Genomic DNA, 18,408 nt, shown 5'->3' with positions numbered 1-18,408 from the left:
TTTGTCAATCGACTCACGTCCCCGTCCGTAATCGCACTAAAATCTTTTGATTTAATTAGGACCTACTCTTTCTATCTCTAATGGAACTGATTCTGATTTGAAGTAAGTGAACTGATTTAACTGTTTTTCCCCTGGGGTGATTAACTGGCTCGCATCAACGTCGAATTCATCGATCAATACGAAGTGGAATCCGGTCCGTTTCGTTTCGGTTTGAATCGAACTAATTCTTTCACAGCCAAGCAGCCAACCAGAATTTTAGCTTCGTCACGGTCGGATCATCACGCGGTACCTACCTTCATGCTTTTCGACAAATGCCTTCGAAAGCCGTGCCCCCATGCGATTGACCCAGTTTCTCCCAGTTAATGATATGCTACGGAGACCACGGCTGGGGGCACGAGACCTGCATGACGACAGTTTGTGGACGTTCCAGTCCACAAACTTCGGCACATATTAGGTGTTGGATTGGATTGGACAGACCGAGGGAATTGTCCGTTGTGCGGTGCGAGGGTGGTTCGTATCACGAAGGCTTGATTTAGTGATCGGTCACCGATTCTCCTGAACCGGTTATGCAATTACAATTACTTTCGCACTCACACTGTTGCTGATCGCAATGCTGGGAATATGGCAATGGAGATCAATTTGACATTTTGTTCGTTCCAAGAGTTTTTGCTATTATTATGTCCGTGGTACAGACAAGTCTGTTGTTAAAAACTTGAGCTGTTTGGCAATCCATCTTTCCATTGGTCTTGGCAATATTTTGATGAGCTCCCAAATAAAATGATCCGGGTTTTCACGTATTCAATTACAGTAAAATTATTTCTTTCCGCCATATAATTCTTGAATAATATGTGGATCTGACTTTTGGTTCCGGAATAACGGAGTAAAATTTGCTAACAATAAATAAAAATTTGAGACGGCTTTATCGATTTGCTCCAGCTTAGGCTCAAATCTTATCGTCTTATGGTATGGAGTGCCGGTTACAGTGTAAGGTATACTTAAAATTTCCAACTGTCAAATCTAGCGACGAAGGAAAGAGCGTACATTTTCCAAAATTTGGTAAAAAATAGTTTTCTTTTTTAAGGCTTTATTAGTTGCCGGTCAAATGAACCAACTTTAATGGTATCTCGGCTCCCAGTTGCCGGTTCCGAAGGTATCGGAAAAAGCATTCAAAATGCTATTAAGTTTCATTCGGATCAATCTTACTATTCCGGAATTACAGGAATTACAGTGGGCATGATTTCAGTTAAATCGGAGAATGCTATGTCTGATGATCTGCTACACAGTGCTGGAATTGCTCATATGCTTTATCCTGATAAGAAACACATGACGCACATTGTTTACCGAAAGAGACCAATCCACCAAACAATGCCCAGAGCTGCGATCCATCAAAAAATAATGATAAAACATGAACTGTCAAAATTTGACCAACAAGCGAGAAAAAACCCGAAAGATTGTCGAAAGTGTGAAACACATTATTTATTTACTTATTTATTAACAAAATGCAAATAACGTAGCGAAAAGGTCGGCCCAAAGGTTGAAGTGATATCCAAAGTTCAGCTTGGACTATTATTGGAGGTTATAAAATCGATTCTTTTTTAATCTTGATTAATTATCATCATTAACGAAATATTCCTTTCATTCTCGGTATTCCAATTCCTAGCTGTTTGATAGCGAATAGGCTCAATCCTTTTTCCGTAAAGCATTGGATAATTCCCGTTGAGGGCTGACTTTTTTTTCTGGACTCCATACACGGAAAAGCCAGCGATCGCATAACAACTAAAATATAAGTTGTTTTTTCTGAAACTGATTGGTTAAAATTTGGTACAAGTAATCGATTGTTGTTTTAACTAAACCGTCATTTTTTATTTATTGTAAAACGTTACAGATGAGTAATGATATGTACCCTAATCGGAAAATGAAACGTTTCAATGAGGTGTTACTATTGCAACTGAGCAATGTTATCTGTACACGTGAAAGCAAAAAATGTCTCAATTGTTTTAACCAATTATTCAGTTATTCGAACTTAAGACGCCAAAGAATATTTTTTACTGTTAGTCTCTTCGGGGGATATTTAATCATTAACCGCTTGAACAATGGATTTTTGCCCAAGTAGCTGCTGATAGCTTTTTCACTAAACTCATAGATGATATAGAAATGCAACAAAAAATCAAAGTTATCGCAGTGCATTAATAATTTTTTCCTCCACTTGCAGAATGGCTTGATTAAAGAGTTTTTTTTTTATTTCGTTTTCAAGAATTTTGCTAATAAGCCTAATGATACAGATGCATTTTCAAGAAAATACAAAAAGTACCACTTCACATTAGCAGCAAATTTTTAATTACTACATTACTTGCAGATGAAATTAAAACATTCATACTGTAGGATTACCTATTTAATACATGGAAAATTTGTTTTACAATTAACGCTTATATTCTTCTGCATTCTTTCACTTACATTAAAGAGTCAATTATGTCAATTACTATGTAATTGACATAAGTGACGTTCATTTGCCATTGAAAATTTTCAATATGTAACGTTTCTGGTGAAATTAATTTTTGTTCTACGTTTTGCCGTCTTCGTTCTCCACCAAGTGACAGCATTTGAATACAATAAATTTGTTTACTGTTTATGATTCAACAGATATGTTAGTTAGATCAACAACATTTTAGTTGAAACAACCAGGGCGCAAATTAAAGTGCACAAAGACAAACTGAAGCTTTCTTTAAAAGCACGGTCTAAGCGCACATATGCAGAATTGCTTAAAATGGTCATTGATGTCCCCCCTTTGGAAACCGAAAACGGGTTTTCAAATCTAGAGGAACCAGAGGACTCTGACTCTGACAAAAATAGTGAAGGTAATTCGTTTATCACTACCCAAGGGTCAGTTAAGAGAAAGAAGTCCTCCTCCAAATTACCAAAAAAGACACCTAAAATTTCATCTTCAAAAACTAATCCCCGTGTTAAACTAAAAAAAGTCAAAACCACAGACAGTGCCTCCTGGTTCGTAAAATTCACAAACCAATCCAGGATCTAGCACAGAAAAAGATAATCTTCCAGTGGGCTCCATTTCACAGCCACCAACAGAATTACCGAAGTTTTCGGAAATTGTAGAATGGATTTTCTCAGTATTCAATATATCTGAACCCTTAAAGACCCTCATAATGGCATTCCTTCCTATAGCTAGAACCTTTTTGAAGCAGTTATCAGCTCAATGGCCAATTGTCTCAGGTTTTGTATCTTTTGATGGATAATTTTTCTTCCGCCGCAAATGATGCAATCACTGTCCTGCAGTGCATCATGCCAAAGCTTAATTCATTTAAAGTTTTGTTGCATAGTCCATAATGTGATGTATTTGCTTTATGCGAAACATGGCTTACTCCAAACATAGCTTTAAATTTTAATGATTTTAACATTATACGTCTCGATAGAGACTCTCCGTATGGTGGAGTGCTTTTAGGAATTAAGAAATGTTATTCCTTTTATAGATTAAACATCCCTTCAACATCTAGTATAAAAGTTGTTGCTTGCCAAATAAACATTAAAGGAAAAGATATTTGTATAGCTTCGGTTTATATTCCTCCAATAGCACAAGTTGGGCAGCGACAGCTTAATGAAATGGTTGAAGCCCTTCCTGCTCTACGATTGATTCTGTGAGATTTCAATTCGCACGGTATTATGTGGGGTTCCGTTTACAATGATAACAGATCATCTTTAATACAAAAAATTTGTGACAATTTTAACATGACAGGTTTAAATATGGGTAGCATGACACGGATCCCAAGACCTCCTGCACGTCCAAGTGCATTAGATCTATCTCTTTGCTCAACATCAATTCGACTAGATTACACATGGAAAATATTGCCTGATTTACACGGTAGCGATCATTTACCAATCATCATCTCAATTAGCAGTAGCAATTGCATTGCTACGTCAGTTAGTATTCCATATGATTTCACAAAAAATATCTACTGGATTAAATACAAAAGTAGTATCTCTAGTATTTTGAATTCAATGAAAGAGCTCCCTCCACTTGAAGAATATGACTTTTTATGCAACTTTATGCAGCTGATTTTTACATTATTTATAGGAAAAGATATGCCCAATACTATAAAAAAATTCTAAGAGGAACTCGATGGAACTTTTTTTATGCCATTCCAAAGTTAGTTTTAGTTATTGAATTTTGACAATCCCCTTAAAACTTGAAACCTTGTACCGAAGCGAAATATGCAACTTAATGCAGCAAACTTTTACAATACTTTTAGAAAATTATATTCCTAATCCAATTTATTTTATAATAAGAATATCCTGAGTACTATTCGTGTGACTCATTTTCACTATGGCCTTGCTGAAACCATGCATGATTAAGATACGGGGGGTGTCACGCGTCTGCTATTTCTGTAACTCACTTTTGCAGTGAGCGTAGAGATGGGCAATTCGTTCCTGAGCTATTCCAGTGAATCAAATCTTTAAAAAGAGCTGACAGCTCACAGCTCTTTTTAAAAGAACCGCAGCTCACCAGTTCACCGCACTGGTAAGCAGGGATGCCAGGTTCACAAATTAATCTGTGTTCCATAGATTTTCAACCTTTTGCACAGATTTCAAAAATGGCACAGATTTTCACAGATTTCTGAAAATGGTCACAGATTTACACAGATTCTGAAATCGAGCACAGATTTTTGAAATTGATCATAGTTTAGCATCAAAAATTACAGAGCGTTAGGAAATAGTGAGACCTTTTTTTTGCTTACCCAAATAAATCGGATTAGTTATTATGGAAACGGGGAAACGTGCACAGATTTTGCACATACAGGTTTTTGGCTTGATCACAGATTGTTTAAAAAATGACCTCGCATCCCTACTGGTAAGGTGGAAACAAGCTACTAGCTGAACAGATTTTCGGCTCTCGAAGAGCGAGTTATAAATGAGAAGAAATGTGTGCATGAGCTTTTGTTCGTTTTTCCAAATGTGTATTTATCCTTCTTTAACAGAGCCGTTGTCAATAAGAAATCTTACCTCTCACTCAGTAGGCTAAGGTGTACATTCAGGGATGCCACTTTTGCAGATATTCTCAAATATGACATAATAATAATTCATAAACAAGTTAGTTCGCAAAGCATTGTTCTTTGTGCATCAATGATTTCATCATGAAAGAAAAACGGCGCAAAAAGCGGCGCACAAAACAAACCTTCAGTTCATTTTAAATGAGCTGTTCAGCTGATACATTGAATAGATTATCTTTAGTGAACTGATCGGTTCGGAGCTGCTCACTGGTATGAGCTGCTTCGCACATCTCTAATTGAGCGTCGCACGATCAATATATCATCTTAAAGAACGTGTTGCTTCGCGATAACTCAATTTATTTACACGTTTAAAAATGAAATCTCTTCGTAAAGGTTTGTACTTTTGCAATACTTTTTCATATTTTGATTGGAAAACATTTTTCCATTTTTTTAATATGTGTTGAACTTTTGATAATTTTTCGAATTTTCAATATTTAAAACCCACTTTGAAAAGGCCTAAAAAAATGCTTCGAGTTCCACTTAGATTTTTTATAATACTGTTAATTGTCAAAAAGTAAACAAAATAAAAATCCCAACAATTTGCTTAAGTTGCGCGTGCAAGCATAAGCATGTTTATGCTTGTTTACGCGCTCATTGTAGTAGATACTTAGGTAATAGAAATAGATTCTACGTAGATAAATCAAAAAAAAATTGTTTTTAAAATAAAGTGAATATATCTCAAAAAATAATTTTTTTACACTATTTATATCTTCAGCAAAAATACTTCAAATGTTTTTTTCTTCAAAATCAGATAGAAAAAAATTTTTTTTTGAAAAAAAAAATTTTTATTCGAAATTGGTGCTACCCCCTTAACAAAAATTAAGGTGCCACTTTCAAAAGAAGCGTAATATAATCTTGTAAAACTTCTTCGAAGACACGTTAGCTCATCCTCAGTGAAAGTCAGTACAGACTTTTGACCGTCTTCTTCCAGTTTTGGACCACTGTGCGACGTCTCGACACTTGGGTTGAGACGAATGGCTTATTGTCAGATACTCAGTTTGGTTTCCGTAGAAATAAAGGGACTAATGTTTGCCTTGCATTGCTTTCGACTGACATCCAAATTGCCTTCGCTCAAAACCAAAAAATGGACTTCCAGTGGTTATAAATAATTATTTGCACAACCTTTTGTCAGAAAAGCACATGCACTTTTCATATGGTGACTTAGCATCATTCGGAATTATCTACATGGGTCTCCCGCAAGGCTCATGTCTCAGTCCGCTCCTCTATAATTTTTAAGTGAATGACATTGACAGCTGTCTAGTAACCCCCTGCACACTGAAACAAATGGCAGATGATGGCGTGGTTTCAGTTACTAGACCCAACGCTGTTGAACTGCAAAAACCATTGCAAGATACCTTAGATAACTTGTCCGTTTGGGCTGTTCATCTGGATATCGAATTCTCTGCGAAGAAAACAGAGCTGGTCGTCTTTTCAAGAAAGCATGATTACGAGCAGCTTCAGCTTCATATGATGGGAAGAATGATCCAACAGGTTTTAACTTTTAAATACTTCGGGGTGTGGTTCGATTCCAAATGCACGTGGAGAGGACACATTAGGTATCTAATAACAAAATGCCAACAAAGAGTAAATTTTCTTCGAACAATAACAGGGTCTTGGTGGGCTGCTCATCCGGAAGATCTTATAAAATTGTATCAGACAACGATACTTTCAGTGATGGAATATGGATGCGTTTGCTTTCGTTCCGCTGCAAACTCTCATATTATCAAACTAGAGCGAATTCAGTATCGTTGTTTGCGAATTACTTTGGGCTGCATGCATTCGACACATACAATGAGTCTTGAAGTTCTGGCGGGAGTTCTTCCATTGAAAGATCGTTTTTGGGAGCTTTCATCGCGACTGCTAATAAGATGTGAGATACTGAATCCCCTGGTTATTAATAACTTCGAAAAGCTTGTTGAGCTTCAATCTCAAACAAGATTCATGACAGTATATTTTTACCATATGTCACAGAAAATCAACCCTTCAAGATATATTCCTATCTGTGACACCCTCCTAAATGTCCCTGACTCAACTTTATTTTTCGATACATCCATGCAGCGCGAAGCGCATGGAATCCCGGAACACCTACGCTCAGGCCTATTGACTTTGAGAAAATGTTTTATACGGACGGATCACGAATTGAAGAGGCTACTGGGTTTGGTATATTCAACAATAATGTTTCGGCTTCATTTAGGCTTCAAGAAACTGCATCTGTTTATATAGCAGAGTTAGCAGCAGTTAATTGCAGTTTGAGTGTAATCGTCACATTACCTCCAAACCATTATTTTCTCTTCACAGATAGTCTGAGCGCAATTGAAGCAGCCATTCGCTCAAACATGACTGGCAAGAATGAACCGTTTTTCTTGGGCAAAATAAAACAGTGCCTGAACGACATATTGCATAATAATTATCAAATCACAATAGTTTGGGTTATATAGCGCATCTCGCCAAAGAACACTTTCCAGTTGGCAAGCTTCTTGGGATAGAGATGATCTGGGTCGGTGGATGCATTCAATGATTCCTAAAATATCTACAAAGGCATGGTTCAGGGGACTGGATGTGAGTAGGGACTTCATTCGTGAGATGTCCAGACTCATGTCCAATCACTACACGTTAGATGCACATCTCCTTCGAAATGGACTTTCCGAGACTAATCATTGTGCTTGTGGCGAAGGTTATCGGGATATTGATCATGTCGTTTGGACATGCTTGTCGTGACCTTCCATACATGAAACTTCTTTATCATTTCCTAAAGAAAATTTGAGTTTCAATTTAATAAAGGACCCTTTTAAGACTTAGTTCTGATTTCAGCTGCGACCATGAGTTCAACTAATAGCTAAATTAGAATAGAAATTATGTGATGATACAAACAAACTCGAAATAGTTTATAAAATTATAAACAAAATGTCTGAAAATAACAACTCTTTTTTATAATTTATAGAAGTTAATCGTTTGGTTCAAATAATATTTCCGCGTAGATTTCATAAATAATGACGAATTACCTAAGATGATATTTAAGTGATGAGAGGAATATGTTTTGATAAATTTAAATCGTTGTGACTATTTTAGAATTATATTAGGATAAGAATGTTATGTAAAAGTGATGCTACGCCAAAGAAAAACTTATGTAAACTGCCTTAAGAAATAAACGTATTTATGAAAAAAAAACAGGGCGCAATATTGTAATTTTGTGATCTACGGGTTCTCCGTGCATTGTAATCACGCAATTGATTTGTGGGATTTCACCTGCACACAGTTCACAAAGGAAAAATATAAATACGCCGCACATGAGCCTTAAATCCGTATAAATATTGCAATGCTCGAATCTTTGGTGTTTTCACTTTCAACCCATTTACCATTATTCAATGCCTTTATCCGATACCGAAATGCCAAAATGTTCCACAATACGCCATTGTCCGAATTGAACGGAATCGGATTAACGGAAACATAAACCGCAAAAAGAAAACAATTGGCGGTGCATAAATCAAGCGAAACAAGAGAGAGATCCCTTGCCATCGCGATCGGGGGCGACATTTGAACACATGTAATTATTGACTTAATTAAAGTTTAAACATACACAGCAAACTCGAACAGGACCCGTAGGAAAATTTAATACCATTTATCCTGCTGGGGTAGGACAAGATGGGGGAAGAGGGATGGTCCACCAGTGAATAGTCCGATTAAAAATGCATACAACCCGCACGTGGGTGGTAAAGTGCAAATAATTATGAAATTCAATCAGCTGATTAAATGTGCATGTGAATAAAAGCAACAAAAGTCATTAAACTGAATTGCCTAGTTCCACCCTGCCCCCCGCCTCCCATTCCGCCCATTGTTGGTGTTGTGTTGATTGAAATTCGACACGCACGAAATGTCACACCTTTTCCAGTGTCCAGGTCCTCAGCGGGTTGCAAAAACTGTATCTCGATGGACAGCAGCAGCAGCAACAAAAAAAATCAATCAACTTGGTCTTGATTGGGTTTCAAATTTCAATGGTGGGTTCGCTGTAATAATCAATGTTTGCCGTTCATCGCCGAACAGCCTTCCGGGAGAATAGGAACACGTTGCAGGGTGTTCCTATTATTGGCTGCCCCCCGTTGAAATATGCTGCAATTTTTGACATCGAATCTTTCGGCAAATGGCAAATCGATTTTCAGTACATGTTAGAAGAAATTTGACGTTTCCTACCTTTTATCCCATTAATGGTAAACAAGTGTTGACAAGTGGTCCTAGTGCGTGGAGGGCTGGAAAGCGAAATGAAACTAAAATTAAAATTAAAATTTATAATTCATTAACAGATGTTGAGAGTATGGTAATGGCATCTTCAAGCATCTAAGCGCGTTAACGACAGACGAGAATGGGAAAATGACGAAAATGGTGCCCTCCCTTGTTCGACAATTAACGACGATTGTTGCCTGCTAAGTCGAGTTGAGCCCATTACCGTTTGATACTATGAGCCGGCAAGGTGCTGTTCTACCTTGAGACCGTTATTACGCAAGCCCACCTGAAGCTACCGGGGCTCCGCTAATAATGACGCGCGTGTGAGCGTGTCTCCTCATGTGGTGAACATCTACTAAAGAAGGTCATACTTAATAACGGACCATTTTCGCGTGCCACCTTGGAGACAACTTCTTCCGCTAATTTAGCGCCCGAACTAAGACGGGTTCAACGGGGAGGATGTATGTGTCAAGTGGCGTTGGTGGCACGCGGACGGAGGTGGAAAAGTTTGGCCGTAACAATGGTGGTGACGTGAGAGCTAATTATTACCTGGAAGATATGTTTAGTCGGCAAGTGTGAAGGATGATAGCCCGAGCCGGTGTATGCAAACTTCTGCCACGGTGTTGTGCAGGTAATGGTATCAGAAGGCGACTTGAAGCGAGATAATGCAGATATATAGGGTAACAGAGGTATTTTGGCCACTTCATATATTTTGGCCCACCTAACAAACTTTTTCGATTTCATCGGATTTTATCGATGTTAAGTAACTCATTTTGCATCAATTTGAAGCTAATCACATTAAATTACCTATTGCGGAAGGGGTTTTTAAAGATATTACAATATTTGGTGGATATTTTTATAAAGTGGGCCAAAATAAAATCAATCCTAAAGTGGGCCAAAATTCCTCTATTACCCTAGTTCGCATTAACAATTGAAGTACCACTCGGCACAGAATGGTTGTCTAACAAACTGTGAAACAACTCTCTGCAAGAACACCGCAAGCGACCATTGAGCCAGTCTCAAAATGTGCTGCACGGATAATCGAAATTCTACATTCACTTCGATTGACTTTTGTTCAAAAATACATTGAAATGAAACTTAACAAAATTAATATGTAAAAAAGAACAAAATAATAGGAAACATCGTATTGAAAATTATTGCAGTCCAATACGAAAAAACCATCTGTTTGCAAGTTGATCTCAAAGTGCAGTAGCGCATGAGCATACAGTTTTGTATAACAAATTGACCGCATTTACAACAAAAAAGCTCTTGTTTCTTGTTACGTCATTCAAAGCCCTACCATGTGCAACCGTTTCTAACGCAAGTGTTAAATTAAAATATCAGATACAAGGCAACCATATTTAATAGGGACGGACATCTACACGTCCTGTGGTCTAAACATAGTAAATAAGCACAAAGCACGTGTGATAAATCGTAACAAATATATATCAGACGCACTTATCGTACTTGGTTAGGTTTCAAGCCATACCTACGAGAAAAAAGTGTCAGTTTTGTTTTCGTGAAACGTGTGCGATTGTTGAATTAACAACTAAATGAAAAAAAAACTTTATCGATAAATTTTCTTTCGGTCCATCGGAACAAACTACGCAGCACAGTATTATACTGACAAAGGAAAAACTCAAAAGGTTGAACTCACCCATCATTATGTACAAGCTAACACATAACTCAATAAGTCGTATGACTGACACAGAGCCGTAGTGAGCGATTCTGGCGCCCGAGGCGAACTCAAAAATATTCGCCCCACATTTTTTTCAAAAAGCACCGTGAAGTCGACCACATATTATTTTATTTTCCAGTAAGGGTAGCCCAAGTAACATTTTGAATTTTAATAAATACTTGTATAAATCTTGAATGTTACATCTTAAATCTTGTATTGAAACTACAAACTCCGCCAGTGAATAATTTTTCGTTTCGTTTATAAAGCAGAAATCTGCATGAACCTGCGTTAAATCTATTCCGAAATGATTCAAAATTCAAAAAAATTTTTAAACCTGCGTCACGATCCACATTTATTTTATTCGGAGGAATTAAATAGCTTTCATTTCTATCGTGAATATATGGATAAAAACCAGTTTTAATCCACCTAATAGTGTAATGATGCCTTTCTCATATCAATCATACTATCATATATAATACTGTGGTATTCTTCGAAGTAATAAAATCATAACCAAAATCAGTTTTTTTGACCGTCTACTGATAAAAACGATCATTTGGCGAAGATTTCAGGTCGATTTAGAATTTTTTTTATGGTTTTTCGACCTTTTCAGTGATTGTATAAAATTTTTAACACACTTTACCCTATATTTTCGGATCCGGTAGTCGAATCCGAATGAAATTTAGGAACTACGTATCGGATCACAAGACCTTTAATTTGAAACTAAGTTTGTGAAAATCGGTCGCGCCATCTATGAGAAAAGTTAGAAAACATTTTTGAATTTTTTCGCACATTTTACTCCATAAATCCGGAAGCGGAAGTCGGATTAAAATAATATTCAGAGCTTTCATTTGAATCTAAGTTTGTGAAAATCGGTTCAGCCATCACCGAGAAAAGTTAGTGCAAAACAACGTTACATACACACATACGCACATGCACACACAGACATTTTGCGTACTCGACGAACTGAGTCGAATGGTATATGACACTCAGCCCTCCGGGCCTCGTTTGAAAAGTCGGTTCTCACAGTGATTGCATAACCTCTCTATATGAGAAAGGCAAAAAATTATAACTATTCGCCATAAAATAAATACGCTTTTTGCAAGAGCTTGTATGATTTACAAACATATTTTTTGTGATTCATCGCCATTTTGGTTGTCAAAACTTGTGTGTTCCGGAAATGAAACATGAAAATCGATCATAATTCCTCCTATTTGTATTTTGAAGTTTATTTGATGTCAATAAATGCTAGAGAGCAATTCCAGAAATGCTTAGCAGATCATCAGACTCGACTCTCTCCGATTTGGATGAAACTTTACACATGGCTTCAGTATAACAAACCATAAGTTTTAAGGCGATGGAGAGGTCAATCCGACTCACGACTGATTTCTGCAAAAGGGCGTATATATTTTTGCATTTCACCAAAATTGCCTTTTTCAAATCGTTGTAACTCGGGAACCGTTAATTGTATAAAAATAGCGTTCAGGAAGAAGTTTTAGGAAATCGATTGGGCACTCTAAAAAAAAATATACACTGAAAAAATTTTTTGATTTTTTTTTCTCAATAATTACAAAATAATCCGAAAAAGTTAAATAAAAAAAAACATGGTTTTAATTTTTTTTGATATTTTTTATTTTAAAGCTCTAATTAAAACCTACAGGTTGATGGCTATCCTATCCGTGCCTTTTGAAAAATGAAGAAGTTACAGCTAAAACAATTTACAGATATATTCGAAATTTCAATTTGTTTATTTGCCTGCTATATCTACAATTATTACACGTACAATTATTCTTAATTATATTTAAGGTTTTATTTATATCTGACGGAGCTGCCTCGCAGTACAAATGGGATAGTACTTTGGGTTTATTCGAACTGTTGACGTAGAACTACACAATTATTGTGTAGTCGCTATTAATTTCTGTTTTGAACATTCAGGAAGCAGTTATCTTTTGTGTTCCTCATATCCTTATTTGTACCACGGTTGAATATACTCTTTCAGATTTCCTCTAACGTACCGTTAGTTTGTTTATGTTGATTTTAAGAGGTGTGCAAGGCGAACGGCGCATAAAAATCTACAGAAGGCCCATTTGCTGATGAGCACAAATTTCCTTCACCAAGGCGTTAACGAGCCGCACAGAGTGTAAGTCATTTTAATACTTATCGTCATCACTATTAAAGGTAGCTATGAGAGCGGCTTGGTAAACACAAAATATTTCACATAGTTCGTTATTAATTGAAGTTTCCACCATCGATTATCCTTAATATCTTTATCTGTTACTCCAAACAATGTGGCCTGAACTCTTTTAAAATTGCGGTTTTAAATTCCATGTTTTGAAAGCGCACTACTATGTAGTAAACAAAGACATAATCCTGGGCCTCGGAAAAATTTTCTAAAGTTTGAACAAATGCAATACCCATTTTTTATATGCATCAAAGCTTGTTTTAATCCACCAACCAATATTTTCATTAATATCACTAAAAGGATTCATCGAAGAAACTTTACTTTGAATATTGAGTAAGAAAGTTTTTTTAGGCATACATTGCGACTACTATTTCCGGTACTTCCGGTACCAGGAGCTGGGACCCAGCATAGCTGAAATCGGTTTGTTTGGTATTTGGAAACATCATAATTTCAGTTTACATTTGAATTTGCGGAGAATTCGGTCGTTTCTAAGAAATCGGAGTAAACGTTGTTGAACATAAACTAACCATACCTGCATAATTGAAGAATTATACAGCTATTTTCATGAACTTTTATTGATTTTTCCGTGTCATGTATAAAAACACGCTGCTGAAAATGAAATTTTTATTTTTATCAGCCTGTAATTCCAGAACCGAAAATCGTATCTGAAATTTGTTAGTGTTGTATGGGGTTTATAAGACCTTTCATTAGAACCTACGCTTGTGAAAATTGGATGAGCGGTCTCTGAGAAATTCGAGTGCACTTTTTTAGTTACATTTGTCCATTTTACCCCGTAACTCTCGAGTCGGGAGTCGGATCCAGATGAAATTAAATAGCACGAAGGTTTTTAATTTGAATTCAAGTTGAAGAAAATCGGTTGAGCGGTCTCTGAGAAAATCAAGTGCATTTTTTTTTGTACATTTTACTCCGTTACTCCCGAGTAGGAAATTCGATCCGGGTAAAATTCAATGACAACTTATGGAATCAAGAGTTTTCACAGTGTAAAAAGTAAAAAGGTAAAACAAGAAATTGTAATACATACCTCGAAAATATTGGCGAATTTTTTAAAATAGCATTAAGATGAGTTCGTTTAGTTCTGTGTTTGCATTTAGAGTTTTACACTGATTGTGAATAAATTTCATATAACACATGGATCAATAAGTCCCGAGACTAAAGCAGAGAAGGCGCTCGTAGTAAACCAGTAACCACGTCTTTCTAGAGTACTAACCTTTGCTTGAAACGAGTCAAAATTTTAAGTCGATCCGACCAGAAACAGCTGAGTTATCGAGGTTGTAGTAAAGTCGTTTTGTAGTTTGTTTAAAAAATGGAAAAAACCGATTTTCGTGTTTTGATAAAACATTGTTTTTTAATGGGTAAAAACACCGTGCAAGCAAAACAATGGATTGAAAAATGTTATCCGGACTCTTGTGCATCAAAAGCAACGATTTGTCGGTGGTTCGCCGAGTTTAAACGTGGTCGTACCGACACAAATGACGCGGAACGCTCGGGTAGACCTGTGGAAGCCGTTACACCGGAAAATGTGAGTGAAGTGACAAAAATTATAATAAAAGATCGTAAAGTGAAGCTCCGTGAGATTGCTGAGATGACACAGATATCATATGGAAGTGTATTTACTATCCTTCATGAAAAATTGAGCATGAAAAAGGTTTTTTCCAAGTAGGTGCCGCGATTGCTTTCGATGGAACAAAAACACCCTGCCACAACTCGATGAAAAACAATGGCGAAATTGAACGAATTGGGCTTTGATCTGCTTCCCCACCCAAATACTCGCCAGATTTAGCCCCCAGTGACTACTGGCTCTTTGCTGATCTTAAAAAAATGCTCCAGGGAAAAAGATTTGGCTCAAATGAGGAGGTCATCGCTGAAACTGAAGCTTATTTTGAAACGAAAGATAATTTTTTTTATAAGCATGGTATTGAAAAATTGGAGAAACGTTGGAACCATTGTATCACCCTAAAAGGTGATTATGTTGATGAATAAAAAAAAATTTTGCAAAAAAAAATGTTGTTTCCATTGTTAGTCTCGGGACTTATTGATCCATGGGTTACACTTGATACAAGGGATTTTTGATATAACAATGTATTCTCTCACCAATTAGTAAAAGCTTGTATTTTAAGCCGTATTTACAGCTTATTTTTTCCTACAATGCATATGGACAAATGTTTTATACATTTGGGGTTGTTTGATTCAGTGTACTGTTTCTGTTATATGGGTATACAAAAATTTGTAGTGCATTAGTAACCTCATTTGCCACCGCCGGGTTACTGCGATGTCTCTCTTGAATCACAAAAATACCACTGTCATTATCAAATCCATATGACATTTATGAAGTACCAACTTTCAAGACTGTTTGTTAAATTTTCTTAACATTTTGATTAGTTAAAAAAACAGTGAACGACATTTCAATGAAGCTACTTTTTTCAGTAGTTTTATTTTTCATGTTTACAAGTAATAAATCAAAATTTTAGCGTCGATATATGACAATGGATGAAATATGGATCCAACACTTCACTCCGGAATCAAAACGATCATCATCTGACTGGACTGCAGACGATGAACTACGTCCGAAGCGTCCAAAGGCACAACAGTCAGCTGGGAAGGTTGAGGCTTCGGTATGGTAACTATGGTCAAATTGAACGAATTACACTTCGAATTGCTTTCTCATCCACCGTTACTCCAGATCAGGTCCCCAAATACTACTGGCTATTCGCTGACCGCGAAAAAGTACTCGCAATTAAAATAATCAACTCAATTCAGCTCATAAACGATGAACTACAAACTCTTCAAAATTCCAAGCAACACTTTGGTTAGCAACTGCATCGTAGTCGTCCGAGTAAACAATTCTGCAAAGGAAGAACTGTGGGATTTTTTTTTACACGACTATCAAAACACTCATCTTATTTTTAATTTAACAAGAGTTCGACTACGAGTTACTCGTTTAAGAGACATGACTCAATGAAATGAAAAACTACGTACCCACGAAAAATAATACCTAAAAATTAATTTCGAAGTTTCGGTTTTAGATCAAACTATTATCTCAAACAATCAAATATTATGAGCAGCAGAATTGATATCTAGCAAAATATATCTCCATGAAAAACTTCTACCATGACCGGTAATACATAGACCCACAGTTCTTTGACGACTGTCATAAAATCATGCTATTGAACACTAAACGTAGATTGATTGCCTAACGATCGAACCTACCCGGAATCTTTATCTCAAATAAATCAACAACCATTCCGCTCGATAGAAGTATCTACCGCCTATCAACAGATTCGGCGTAGTATCAAACATTGCTTCCACAAGTCCGTAGGCGGCGTACAAGTTTATGTTCATTCCTTTTCCGTGGTGAACCTACGCAAAACGAAACCTACGGCAAGGAACGCGAATAATCGCGAAATACCATCGGAGAACTTTGCGAATGAATGCGAACCGGAGATTTTGCCTTTTGATTTAGTTCAGCTCAACCGGAGTTACATGTACATACATAAATTTGGCGAGTTTAGAGTAAACGCTGTTGAAAGTATGACCCAAATTTTCCTACACGCCCGCATTTGACTATGTCACGAGATAACGCAAATCGTTCATCGGAATGGAAATAGCATACAGTTTTTTTTTTTTTCAGGGAAGCGTGCATGTGCGATACAATTGCGAAAAACATGTTTCCAAGTATGCGAAGAAATCGAAATTATCAGTAATGTTGAAGGTTGCTTTCTTGAAATGAAAATAATTGAAAGGCAAAATTTAATAGCAAACACGATTTTCCTTCGTAGAAATTCTAAACCTATAGCGATGATGGAGGCGCGTACTTTTGAAGAACCGTTCTTTGACAGCCACATACTTTTACGCACCTTGTAAATTCGCGCAATACCACAACGAACCCAATAAAATGAATACGATTCGCGGCAAACAATGCTCGACATGTACACCTTATCGGATTAACGGTGATCTGAGACTCGTGCCAGATGCGTACCACTTTTCCTATTTCCTTTTTGTATTTGTTTTTTTTTTTGCTAGAGTTTCCAAGTTCTGCTTGTTTTATCGGCAGCTATCATCCGATTTTGTGTAGCATTTTTATTATTTACCATTCGTCGCTACTTCCGATTTGGCCTTTCACGATGTCTACTGTAGAGTCGTTTGACAGATCCCGATGGGACTTCAATTCAACGGATGTGGTATCTTCGGTGTCTTCTTTGTGGTGTTTGTTCTGTCGTCCGGAGCGGGGAAGGATTTGTTTGCAAATCAAAACACAATCATATAAGCTAAGTAATCTGGCTGCTGTGGTGGTACGACATTGGTTTTTTCTGTTGATATCTTTTTGACAACACTGTATTTGACAGATCACGCGTTAATCGTGTCTTGCGTTATTATCAAACTTGTTCAGTTTGGTCTGTAATTTAATCATGAATCGTCGTTTGATGTATAATTTAATCATGAATGGACGCTGGCAAAGTTAGAGGAAGATCCACTATTTTAACGAAAAATTGTGTTCAGCGACGAAGCTCATTGAAAGGATAGCAGAATTACCGCATCTGGAGTTAAGACCAACCAGAAGCATTGCAAGAGCATACCAAAAAAGTCACTGTTTGGTGTGGATTATGGGTGATGGCATTATTCATGAAAACCTGCCTATATGTTGGAGAGAGTATGCCAAAAGCGAAGCCGCGGCCAAGATTGGCAAGAAATCATCTTCAAAGATTAAATTATATTGATCGCTTTATCGATTCCCGTAAAGTTTTCATCAATTTTCTCAATTTTTTGTTACCTTTTTATGAAAATCAAGTCCTATACCTCTTGAAAAATCACCCTTTAGATCCCAACTGGAATACGAAAAGTTTACTGGATGTGAAATTTAAATTTAGTCTTTTCCTGCTTACCATGCTAGTTTTTTGTACACTAAAAATCGGTTGTAAAACTTTGATGCACAAAACCATCGAGCAAGATTTTAGGTTTTAAGTTTATTTCAGTCAATGTTTTGATTATAATAAACTATCAAAATCTGACAATTTGGAATTTTATTGTTATGTTTAACTTTCTCGTACCAATTATTTACCTTAACACATTCAAAAATCAAAATTATACTAAACATCGCTAAAAAAGCGCGTCATGCTTAATGCAATATGTACTGAAAAAGCTAGTTTATTATCTAAATTAACACCGATATCGTTTATTACAGACACTTATACAATGACTAGGGAAGAGATTTCATAGTTGAAGAATGAAAAAGAGAATGTTATGACTGCATAATG

At 36.6% G+C, this 18,408-nt stretch overlaps 1 protein-coding gene across 7 annotated transcripts in view; it reads right to left on the bottom strand.

Annotated features, from left to right (window-relative positions):
- Positions 1 to 18,408, bottom strand: part of LOC131437068 (uncharacterized) — a 561,034-nt gene that overhangs the window by 305,489 nt on the left and 237,137 nt on the right. For all 7 annotated transcript variants that reach the window (XM_058606126.1, XM_058606123.1, XM_058606122.1 and 4 more), the window contains one exon: positions 9,249 to 9,304. The gene's annotated coding sequence lies outside the window, so the exon portion shown is untranslated. The remainder of the gene's footprint in view (positions 1 to 9,248; positions 9,305 to 18,408) is intronic.

The sequence above is a fragment of the Malaya genurostris genome, chromosome 3 (genome assembly GCF_030247185.1).
Source record: "Malaya genurostris strain Urasoe2022 chromosome 3, Malgen_1.1, whole genome shotgun sequence".
NCBI classification, from domain to species: Eukaryota; Metazoa; Arthropoda; class Insecta; order Diptera; family Culicidae; genus Malaya; species Malaya genurostris.
The sequence above is the reverse complement of the archived record's forward strand: the minus strand, read 5'-3'. Positions and strand labels throughout refer to the sequence as shown.